Source organism: Plecotus auritus, assembly GCF_963455305.1.
Source record: "Plecotus auritus genome assembly, chromosome: 2".
NCBI classification, from domain to species: Eukaryota; Metazoa; Chordata; class Mammalia; order Chiroptera; family Vespertilionidae; genus Plecotus; species Plecotus auritus.
Genome location: NC_137771.1, coordinates 200,248 through 212,307, shown reverse-complemented (window position 1 = coordinate 212,307; position 12,060 = coordinate 200,248).

Sequence of the window (12,060 nt, the reverse complement as noted above, 5' to 3'; positions counted from 1 at the left end):
GAGGGCTGCTGGCCACTGACCCTTCTCAGGCTCCTGCCCCGACCTCTGCCCCGTCGCGTTCACTCGTTCACTCGGTCACCCAGCGCCGGGTGCAGCTGGTCAGGACTTTCTGGCTCAGCCACGTGGGTGGGGCCGGGGCTGATGGGCATGGCCTTGCCAGTTCAGAAGCTCCCAGGGTGGCCAGAGGGAGCCACAGCCCATGTCTACGAGCCCCTGAGTGCTGGGAGGTGTGGGGACTGATGGGGGACGGTCACTTGGAAAGCGGTGCCCTCCACCCTGACCCACGAGGAGGAAGAGCCGGCAGTCAGTCCCCGTGCTTGTGGGGACCAGGCGTGTGGGGGTTCCTGTGGCTGCCTCCTTCCCATGGCAGCGCCTGGCCGGGTCTGACTACTCTGGTCCTATTGCCAGCCTGGTCAGGACACCCCAGCAGTTCTAGGCCCCACCCACAAACTCAGACCCTGGTCCCAGTCAGTCTGACTGACTCAGAGATGGAAGGCCAGGCCGTTCTCTGCAGGTTTAATAAAGCGGCCGCACAGGGAGCTGCCAGGAGGTGCTCTGACGGGCCCTGGGGCGCGGGAGACCCACCACCTGCTCCTCGCCCACTCTGGGCGTTTCTCTCGAACTCGCTGTCCCATAAGAGGCGACCACGCTGGCCAAAGCTGGGTCTTGGAGGCATGTTCTTAGCCCAGGCACGAGAAGGCCAAGAAGCACCTGAGCTTTGGCTGAGTGGAGGCCAGCCCCTCAACCCAAGCTGCTGGTGGGAGGTCGGGGTGCTGCAGGTGGAGGATGAGGTGGTGCAGGTGGAGAACGAGGTGGTGCAGGTGGGGTTGAAGTGGTGCAGGTGGGGTCGAGGTGGTGCAGGTGGGGTCGAGGTGGTGCAGGTGGAGGACGAGGTGGTGCAGGTGGGGTCGAGGTGGTGCAGGTGGGGACGAGGTGGTGCAGGTGGGGACGAGGTGGTGCAGGTGGGGACAAGGTGGTGCAGGTGGGGTCGAGGTGGTGCAGGTGGGGACGAGGTGCTGCAGGTGGGGACGAGGTGCTGCAGGTGGGGTTGAAGTGGTGCAGGTGGAGGTCGAGGTGGTGCAGGTGGGGTTGAAGTGGTGCAGGTGGGGTCGAGGTGGTGCAGGTGGGGTTGAGGTGAGGTGGTGCAGGTGGGGTCAAGATGGTGCAGGTGGGGTTGAGGTGAGGTGCTGCAGGTGGGGACAAGGTGGTGCAGGTGGGGTCGAGGTGGTGCAGGTGGGGACGAGGTGCTGCAGGTGGAGGTCAAGGTGCTGCAGGTGGGGTCAAGGTGCTGCAGGTGGGGTCAAGGTGCTGCAGGTGGGGTCAAGGAGCTGCAGGTGGGGTTGAAGTGGTGCAGGTGGGGTCGAGATGGTGCAGGTGGGGTCAAGGAGCTGCAGGTGGAGGTCAAGGTGGTGCAGGTGGAGGACGAGGTGGTGCAGGTGGGGTTGAGGTGGTGCAGGTGGAGGTCAAGGTGGTGCAGGTGGGGTTGAAGTGGTGCAGGTGGGGTCAAGATGGTGCAGGTGGAGGACGAGGTGGTGCAGGTGGGGTTGAAGTGGTGCAGGTGGGATCGAGATGGTGCAGGTGGAGGTCGAGGTGGTGTAGGTGGGGTCGAGGTGGTGCAGGTGGGGTCGAGGTGCTGCAGGTGGGGTTGAAGTGGTGCAGGTGGGGTCGAGGTACTACAGATGGAGGTCGAGGTGCTGCAGGTGGAGGTCGAGGTGGTGCAGGTGAGGGTTGAGATGCTGTGGGCGGGTCGAGGCTCCGCCCTGCATGGCTGGGTGGTCCAGGTGTGAATGCCCTGGGTGGTCACTTTGAAGAGGAAGATTCTGGCCTGGCTGGCCACCTGCTCCCTGACCTTGCAGTGACCCCGGCACAATTCTTGCTCTGTTCTGTCTGAGTCCAAGTAACGTCAAAATGACCCAAAGTCACCTGTGGAGCCTGATGTTTGCCCCCTTGTGGGTGAGATGGTCAAGGAGGGGCCGGTGCTGCGAGCAGGACTCATCACTGGCTTCAACCAGTGGCCGGTTGAGACCATTCCCTTTGCCCCTGGTCCTCTCAGGCAGCCCAGCTGGCCTGCACCCTCGGGTGCCTGCGCTCGGCTGAGGGCCAGCTCCCAGGCCCTGCCTAGGTGCGGTCACTCCTGACCGCGAGGCCCAGGGCTGTCACAAGCAGCAGGCACTGAAGGGGGCCTGGACCCCTGCCGGCACAGGTCTGGGGGGCAGCACTGCCTCCCCTCAAGGGTGTGCGGACAGGCGGCGTGGAGCAGAGCCATGAGGAGCACCCAGGTCCTGAATGGTCAGCACCGGCCACCCCACAGCACGCCAGGCCCACGTCATCCGGCCTGGCAGCTGGACCGGGTGCCGGATTGCGGGAGAAACCAGTGCCAGACAAAGGTTCAGGCTGGCGACCTGGTGGGCGTGGGTGCAGCAGGCAAAATAGGCTGGGGGGGGCGGGGAGGAGGAGGCTGACGGGGGGGTGACAGAAGCCACCTCCACACTTGGGGACACAGTGGCTGGTGGGAGAGCTGGCCTGGCTGGGGCTGAGCCTCCCTGGGCGGGGCAGGCGGGACAAAGGGCCATTGTGCTGGGGCTGAGGCTGCTTCCTGCATGGCGGCCAGCCACCACCGCCACAGGGCCCACACCCTCTGGGCCCAGCCCTGGCCCAGAGGCCAGGCCGAGGGGGCATTCGCCTTCTGCTAGGACAGTTTGGGGGCAGGGGACCGCCCTGGAGCCTTTGGGGCTGGGGCTCAGGCCTGGGTCCTCTCCTAGCCCTCCAACCAGCCCTCGCTTGGTGGGGGGGGGGGGGGGGGGCGCGGGGACCGGGCTCAGAGACGCCCGCCTACCCGGTTTCTCTGCTTCTAGTAGGTGTCTTCCTGTAGCCCCAGGCTCCTCTGACTCACCTGCTGGCCTCAGCAGAGCAAACACCTGGGGCAGGTGTGGGTGGGTGCTGGGGCCACCTGCCAGCCCCATGTGGACTCACTGGGGCAGCTGTCCCTGGGGGCAGCTCTTCACGGGGGTGGCAAACGCTGTCACTCACCCTCCGGGGCCCTCCTCCAAGTCAGGGCTGTTGACCCCGGTCAGGAAGGGCCTGTGACTCCCCGTCCCACTAAGTTTGCCGCCGGCCAATGAGCACTTCCCTAGAACACATGCTTCACTCAGCAAAACGGGAGGGAGATCTGGTCACAGGCCTAATGAGCCAGACCCTAGTGTTTGGGGTTCAGACTTGGAGGTTCCACTGTGCACAGGGGCTCCCCCATGGGGCACCCGCTCTGCCTGCTTGGGGCCTCCCAGGGGTGTCTGTCTGGGCCCCTGCCACCCACGTCCCCTCCGAGTCGCAGGAGGCGGCGGAGACCCCTGCCCGCCCTGCAGGGAGGCTGTGCATGGCGCTGGGAGTGGGGGTGGGGCCGGCCCGCCTGCCAGCCTCACTTCCTGCCCTTGATCCACAGGGCCAGGTGCTTCCCTGCCCAGGCTGCACCCTCCCGCTGTGCTGACAGGTGAGCGACCTGGTGCAGGAGGGGGGGCCCTGCTGTAATGAAAGGCTGGCTGCACAGGGAGGGGTCTTGGCTGCAACCACCTTGGATCTATCTTCCTACCCCTTCCGGCCCTGCTCCTCCAAACTGACCCAAGGGCCCAGGGACTGTTGGCTGCTCCAGGCTCAGGGCAGGAGAGTTCTCACCCACATTCCCACCCCAAGCCCACCGAGCTGGCCTGGAGGCCTGGCCATCCCATGAGGCCTTGGACAGGCCCACAGACAGGGGTAAGATTACTCTGTGTGTGTGTGTGTGTGTGTGTGTGTGTGTGTGTGTTTTGTTAATCCTCACCCGAGGATATTTTTCCATTGATTTTTAGAGAGAGTGGAAGGGAAAGGGAGAGACAGAGAGAGACAGATTGGTTGCCTCCTGCATGTAACTGGACTGGGGCAGGGAATCAAGCCTGCAACTGAGGTACGAATCAAACCTGGGACCCTTCAGTCCACGGGCTGACGCTCTATCCACTGAGCCCAACCGGCCAGGGCTAGGCAGGCTGAAGATTAGACCAGCACTGGGGGCCCCTGGCCAGGCCTCCTGGACAAATGCCAGCCCCCCCTTCCCCACCCTCCTGGCCTGGACCACACTTTCAGGCCCCAGTGTCCTATCAGCGATATCCGAGGTCTTCCCAGCCCCTCACATGCTTCCGCAGCTGGCCTTGGCCTTGGCCGTGGCCTTGACCCCTCCCCCCTGAGACCCGGAAGCAGTGTCTCCCCGGGAGCCACACCTGGTACCTCAACCCAGAAAACACTGAGCCGGACGCCTGAGAGCTCACCAGACCCGTCTCCTCCCCGCCCCCCTCCCCGCCGCCAGCTACCCGCTGAGGTCTCCAGCTGCCTCCAGGGGGCCCTCAGGCCTCCTGGGCCTGGCCTGTCTGCAGCTGGTCACTGTGTCCACCAGAGCCCAAGGCACCCTGGGTCCGTCCTGGGCTGGAGGAGGCAGGTGTAGACAGACCCCTGGGGACCCCGACATCTAGAGGTTGGGGAAGACCCAGAACATTCCTCCCCAGTGTCCAGCGTTCTCAGCTCAGACCCCCTGTGGCGTTTGGGAGTTTCTCAAGCAGACACCCTGGGCGGGGCACACCGCTGGTGACTCCTGCTGATGGTGGGAATGGAGTACAGTCAGGGTCTACAGCGCTGGGGGCGGGTCCCAGGATTCCCGGTGGCCAGCGGGCGGTGGGTTCCCCAAGGAGACAGGCGAGCGGAAAGGAGAGAGTGCTCGGGGAGGAGGTGCCCACACTGGGCTGGCCTCTGCAGCCGTGGTGGGCCAGCCTGCTCACCCAGACAACGCCGATGCCACGTGGAGACGAGGAACTGGCGAGGACCAATCAGCTAAAACCAAAGGGAAAACACGTCCTCAAGAGCGAATGAGCACAAAAGCTACTGTCCCACGGGTGAGCAGTGAACCCTTGTTCTGAGGAGCTGGGACGGAAGTGGAAGCTCGGGGTCGCCCTAAGTGAGGGTGTGTGTCTAATCAGACCTCCTCCCCACAGAAAGCCAGGGGCCCCAGGGGCCCACCCACAGTGAGGACCAAGAGAAAGTGACCCCCCCCCCCGTCCCCTGCAGGCTTTCCCACCTGAGCCCCCGCCATCTCGCTCTTCCATGGAACCTCAAGTCCAGGTGGCCCCATTCTTGAATGTGTATTTTGATGTCATTCGACTGTTCTGAAAAACCTCACACAGTATTGTTCCAAAAATTAATTTCTCCTCTCCTCTCCTCTTCCAATCCCTAACAGATTATATAGGACTAGTGGCCCGGTGCACAGATTCGTGCACATTGAAAGGAAATTAATTAGAAGAAATATTTTAATATCACTATTCGCCCTTTCTCTATAATAGACGTGTCAACCAAATTCACGATCGACAATGACAGATGGACACACACATGTGCGACTGGCACCAGTGAGAGCTTTATATGTGTCATGCATGTGGGAGTCAACTTAGCCTTTTTTTATAGATATAGACACCCTTGCTTCATTAGACCTGCTTTCTGATGTAGCTAAACTTTTCCCAGCCCTGTGAAGCACCCCAACTTCTCTTCCAGGTAATTGTCAGCAACACAGCAGGAAATATCAACATGAAGCAGATCATTATTGTAGATCACGCAGGGAGAACAAAGGATAAAGTATTTAACTGCAGCAGTGTTTGCACAGTGAGAAAACCTGAAGTCATTTTCAAGGTCCACCATTTCTTCTGTTCAGTCGGGTCAAGTTTCTAAGCTTTCTAAATCTCCGTTTTCCGGCTAATGAAAAGAAAATGTACCGACTCCAGGACTTCTGTGAGGATCAGATGAGATGAGGCACGGGAAACACTACACAGACATTTGGTTAAAGTGTAAAATGTTCCCACCTGGCTGTAAAGCAAGTCGTGTCCCTGGGCTGAAGAAACAGTAAGGAGGCTGGTCGCTAGGAAGAGGAAGGCAGGCGTTGCTATGTGATGTCATTACCTGGTGCCCAGTGACCGTTTCCGGGCTGGGCTGGGCTAGTGGGCCGCATTTTGCGCCATGGGGTCTCGGCAGCATTGACTGTTGCTCCGGGATGGTGGTGGGGCCTGTGTCCCACTTGGGGGGAGCTGAGTGTTGCTTTGTGGACACCAGGTCTGTGGTGCCGTTTCTCTGTAAATGGCCAGTGAGTGTCATGGCAGCTCCTGCGTTCAGCATCTGCCCCCTGGTGGTCAGTGCACATCATAGCAACCGGTCGGACGGTCGGACGCTTAGCATATTAGCCTTTTATATAGAGAGATATAGTATATATAACACATATATCTTATCCTCCCTTCTGTATTCCATGTCTCTTTTTTTCATCTCTAGCCTTTATTCTGGATACATTCTTCTCACCTATATTCCAGTTCCCCAATTTTCTTTTCACCTACTTTTAATCTGATATTATGCCTATCCATTGAGTTTTAAATGGTGGTTATTATATATTTTCAGTGTGTGTGTGTGTGTGTGTGTGTGTGTGTGTGTGTGTTCATTTTTAAATGTTCCTTTGGCTTCTTTTTAAAAATCTACTATATCAATTTTTTTAAAAATCCAGTTCCCTGAAGATATTAAATTTGTCATCTTTTTTTACTTTTCTACATTGTAAATGTATTTTTTTTAAATATATATTTTTATTGATTTCAGAGAGGAAAAGGGATAGAAACATCAATGATGAGAGAGAATCACTGATTGGCTGCCTCCTGCATGCCCCACACTGGGGATCGAGCCCACAACCTGGGCATGTGCCCTGACTGGGAATCGAACCAGGACCCTTCAGTCTGCAGGCCAACTCTATCCACTGAACCACACCAGCCAGGGCAAGGCGCCCCGCCCCCTCCCCCCTTTAAAAATAGACAAAAGAAGCAAAAGCAGAAGGGAACTGGGAGGATCTGCCAAGCCTGCTTTCAGTAACGGAAACCACAGGACACAGCCTCACAGGCAGAAGGTTCAAGATGCAGAAGGCGGTGACTCTAAGTTAATTTTGACTTCACACACCAGAGTAATGATAACCAGAGCTGTGGCGTCCAAAAACAATTAAAATTAAAATACAAGGCGATAAAAAACGCCCCACAGGTGCCCTAGCCGGTTTGGCTCGGTGGATAGAGCGTCGGCCTGCGAACTGAAAGGTCCCAGGTTCGATTCCAGTCAAGGGCATGTACCTTGGTTGTGGGCACATCCCCAGTAGGGGGTGTGCAGGAGGCATGTGGTCGATGTTTCTCTCTCATCGATGTTTCTGGCTCTCTATCCCTTTCCCTTCCTCTCTGTGAAAATTCAATAAAATATATTAAAAAAACGCCCCACAGGTGGGCAAACCTCAGCGTGGAAGGCCTGGAAGGTGGGCTCTGACCTCTGCCCACACTCTGCCTCAGCTGAGTTGCTCTGTGCCATGGTGACCCTGGCCCCTTGACCACCAGCCTTTCCCAGGCTTGCTCGGCATTCGGACTTTGTTTTTAACTGCCCACTGGCTCAGCTGGACGGATGGGAATTCAGTCCCCAGCTGGGGGTCTCAGTGAGGTGAGGCGGGGTGCGGTGCCGTGGGCAGTTGGGGGAAACTGGGCTCCCCAGGTCCTGGGGACGCGTCAGGCCCTGAGTCCCAGCCCTGAGCCCTGTTGGCCACCGCTGAGCAGCTCCAGGTTGACGCCAGGCCTCCAGGCTTTATCTGCTGGGAGTCTGATCCCCTCCTGCCCTGCAGGGCTCACACCTGCCCAGCCTGGCCCAGGGTCTGGCCCTCTCAGGTGGGGCCAGTCCCAGTGACTCAGGAAGAAACAAGAAGCCGGGGGTGGGGCGGGTGGGAGACAGCAGGGTGGCCTTTGGCAGAGGCTGGGACGGCAGCCTGGGCATCTCCCTGCACCACACAGCGGGTGCAGCCAGGGGCCCACCACACTTTCTGGACTCGAGATGCCCCAGCGCATCCTGCAGGCCCCCTAACGCCCTTTCTCCACGCGGCCCTGCCTCCTTCAGTGGCGGGTGGATTTAGAAGCCGCTGTCTGGGTGCTGGGTGTGCTTGTCCCGGGGTGTCACTGGGGGGGGCGGAGCTCCACGCCTGCACCACCACGTCTCTCCCTGGAGATAAGGGGTTCCTCACCTGCCCACCGGCACCCCCATCCCTGCCTTGTGCCTGTGGGCACTGTCACTGCCCGTCCCTGGTCAACCTGTCAGGACGTGCTTTTATTTTATTTATTTTTTAATATATTTTTATTGATTTCAGAGAGGAAGGGAGATGGAGAGAGAAACATTAATGATGAGAGAGAATCATGGATTGGCTGCCTCCCAGCACCTCCCTCTAGGGCAGCCGTGGGCAAACTACGGCCCGCGGGCCGGATCCGGCTGTTCTATCCGGTCTTCTTGCTCTCCCCTCCGCTCCTTTACTTTGAATTTATATTCGTTCACACAAACACTCCATCCATGCTTTTGTTCCAGCCCTCCCGTCCAGTTTAAGAACCCATTGTGGCCCTCGAGTCAAAAAGTTTGCCCACCCCTGCTTCTAGGGGCACCGCCCACTGGGTGACTCTGGCTCCCGGGAAACCTGAGCCCGCAGACCCCACCTTGACGGCCAGCAGCCCAGCAGGCCCCTCAGATTTGCCTCCCAAATCAGCCTGCAGCGCATTAGCATCGGATTTGAGTGGGAAGTCTCAGACTGGGGGGTGAGGGGGGAGGATGGGCTTCCAGGGAAGGAACTGTTCCCCAGCCCCCAGGCAGCCCCTGGGTGGGGGCGGGGGTAGGGGTGGCTCCGGGGACGTCCTGCCTCCCTCCCTCCCCTCTCCCTGCTCTGAGTGGAAGCTGGAGCCCCCAGGTGGGGCAGGTGCTGGCAGGGATCCGAGGGCAGGTGGGGCCCCGCCGCCTCCGCCCTCCCAGCCCTGCACCCTCCTCCACGTCCAGCTCAGCCGCAGCAGCCTCACTACCTGTGGACTCTCCCCTCTGACCTCTGACCCACCCTCTCCAGCCACAGCCACAGCCACAGTCGTGAGTGGGGGGACCTCCATCTGCAGCCCGAGACCCCTCCCTGAGCCCCAGCACGGGCCTGGGTGTTCTCCCATCCATAAGCCCAACAGGCCCCACCTGTGCCCTACATCCTGGGTGCTCTCAGGCTGGTGTCAGAGGGCAAAGGTCACACTGGCCACTGTCTGGCTCCACCTGACCTGACCCCTGGCCTTGGCCTGTCCCAGCCACACCTGGGGCTTCCCTGGCAGGCCCTTCCTGAAGGTCCCTCCCTAGTTAACCCCTGACCTCGTGCCCCCCCCCCCCGCATCGGGCTACAGGCCCAGGAGCCCCCGGTGTCCTCCATGATGGCAGAAGTGAGGGTCAGGAAGCCTCGTTGGAGGGGGAGACGGAGGTGGTCCGATGGGGTCAGAGAGGAGGTCCCTCTGGGCCCCACCTGGGGACACCCCCTTGGGGTCCAGGGTGTCCCCGAGGCTGTTTTTGTATGTGGCCTCTTTTTCTGGGGGAGAGACCTGACGGAGTTGGGTTCCAGTGTGACTGGGGGGGTCCAGGCCAGTCAAGGAAGGGTGCAGGGTGCGTGGTGACCTCCAGGAGGAGGAGGGATGGAGCTAGGGGAGCTTCGGGGTGCTGGGGGCACGGCCCTTCCTAACTTTCTGGGGCCCTTTGGGGAGCAGCTGCTGTGAGCCGGGGAGGGGCCTGTGTCCTGGGGGGAACAGGACACCATGGCCTTGACTTTCCTGCCTGGACGGGGACAGAGGCAGCTCCTGAGGCCTTTGGAGCCCGGGGTCAGGGGAGCAAAGGCAGAGGCTCTGGGCTCCCTGCTTCGGGGAGGTGGGCACGAGGGCAGGAAGGGCCACGGACCCTGGCTCCTGCCGGGGAACCTGGAGAGGCCGCGAGGGCTCAGTGGTCCACTTAAGAAACTGTTCTGCAACTTTCCCGGCCGGCGTGGCTCAGTGGTTGAGCACCCACCTATGAACCAGGAGGTATCGGTTCAATTCCCAGTCAGGGCACCTGCCCGGATCCCCAGTGTGGGCGTGCAGAAGGCGGCTGATCAATGATTCTCTCTCATCATTGATGTTTCTATCTCTCTCTCCCTCTCCCTTCCTCTCTCTCTGAAATCAATAATTTATATATATATTTTTTTAATCGTTCTACCAGCAGCCTCTAGTCTGGCCTCCTCCCCCATCCAGTGCGAGCACACTTACAGGGGATGGAGGTGGAACCTTCCAGAAGCCCACCTTTATCAGGCGGAGGAGGAGGGGCCGCTGTGGGGACCTGCGGGAGGCTGGCTCGGGCCTGGAGCTGGGAGCCCGGGTGTGGGGCGGGCACCCCGGGGCCTCAGGTGCTGCGGGAACCCCGTGGGGCCACAGGTCTGATGCAACCCAGGCACCTGTCGCCACGGCAGGGAGGGACCCGCGGCCCCAGGTGCTGGGCAGCCTCGCCAGGGAGGGACCCGCGCCACCTGGGCCCTGGGCCGGGCCAGGCTCCTGCCGCTCCTCCAGGCCCTCAGGGTGGCTGAGCAGCCAGCCCTGGACCAGCCGCCCTCCGCCCGCCCTGAGCGTCTCCCATGGAGGCAGCAGGCAGTGCCTTAATGAGGCTGCTGGGCCCGGTGTGTCCCCGCCGCCGCCTCGGTAATTGGTCTCAAAGGCGGTGGGGGGGGGGGCGTCACTGAGGTGCCTGGGGCCGCCAGGGATGGGGCTGAGAAATCACCACCCGCTTTTTCCACTCCTGGAGCGTAATTGTGCTGTGGGGCCCCCGCCTGCCCTGAGCGATTGTTTTTCAGACCCACACTAGGGAGGAGGGAGGAGGGAGGAGGGAGGAGGGAGGAGGGAGGAGGGAGGAGGGAGGAGGGAGGAGGGAGGAGGGAGGAGGGAGGAGGGAGGAGGGAGGAGGGAGGAGGGAGGAGGGAGGAGGGAGGAGGGAGGAGGGACGCAGGGAGGGGACCTCGGCACCTGGATCCCGGGTGGATTGGGAGGAGTGCAGGAGCTTATTTTGCAGGAAGTTTTTTTGATTGAGGTGAAATTTACATGACACAAAGCCGTTTAAAGGGAACCAACCATTCAGGGGCATCCCGTAAGTTCACAGTCTGTACAACCGTCACCTGCGTCTGGCTCCAGAAACCCCTTCCTCTCCACCCAAGGGACCCACCAGGCCCCCACCCCTGCCCAGACACCACGCACCTGCCCCTGTCTCCCCAGACACTTCCTGTCCATAGACCCCCGGCTCCCCCACTCCCATGCTGCTGACCGGCCCACCTTTCGGGTCCGAAGACGGCTCACTTCGGGCCTGGACACCGGCAGTGGGCAGCAGAGGGCTGAGCGCGGGGAGGGGAAGGGAGCGAGAGGCCAGTGAGGGCAGAGGTCGGGGCTGCGGGGCCGGAGAGTGAGGGTCCATTTCCCTCGTGGCCGTGTCAGGGCTGGGGTGCTGACGGGAATGACACCGCAGGCCAGCGGAGTGGGCGGTGGGTGTGAAGAAACCTGAGGTCGAAGCTTTGGGCAAAAATGTGTCATCTGCTGGCCAGACATTTCAGCCAGGGCTGGGGTAGGAGCAGGAGCCTGGGGGGCAGGGGCCTGGAGGGCAGGAGTCTGGGGGTCAGGGGCCTGGGGGGCAGAGGCCTGGAGGGCAGGAGTCTGGGGGTCAGGGGCCTGGGGGGCAGGAGTCTGGGGGGCAGAGGCCTGGGGGCAGGAGTCTGGGGGGCAGGGGCCTGGGGGGCAGGAGTCTGGGGGGCAGGAGTCTGGGGGGCAGGAGTCTGGGGGGCAGGGGCCTGGGGGCAGAGGCCTGGGGGCCAGGGGCCTGGGGGCAGAAAGCTTGGAGGGGCAGAGGCCTGGGGGGCAGGGGCCTGAGGGGCAGGAGAGTGAGGGTCCATTTCCCTCGTGGCCGTCTCAGGGCTGGGGTGCTTGGGTGGGAATGACACCGCAGGCCAGCGGAGTGGGCGGTGGGTGTGAAGAAACCTGAGGTCGAAGCTTTGGGCAAAAATGTGTCATCTGCTGGCCAGACATTTCAGCCAGGGCTGGGGTAGGAGCAGGAGCCTGGGGGGCAGGGGCCTGGGGGGCAGGGGCCTGGGGGGCAGGAGTCTGGGGGTCAGGGGCCTGGGGGGCAGGAGTCTGGGGGGCAGAGGCCTGG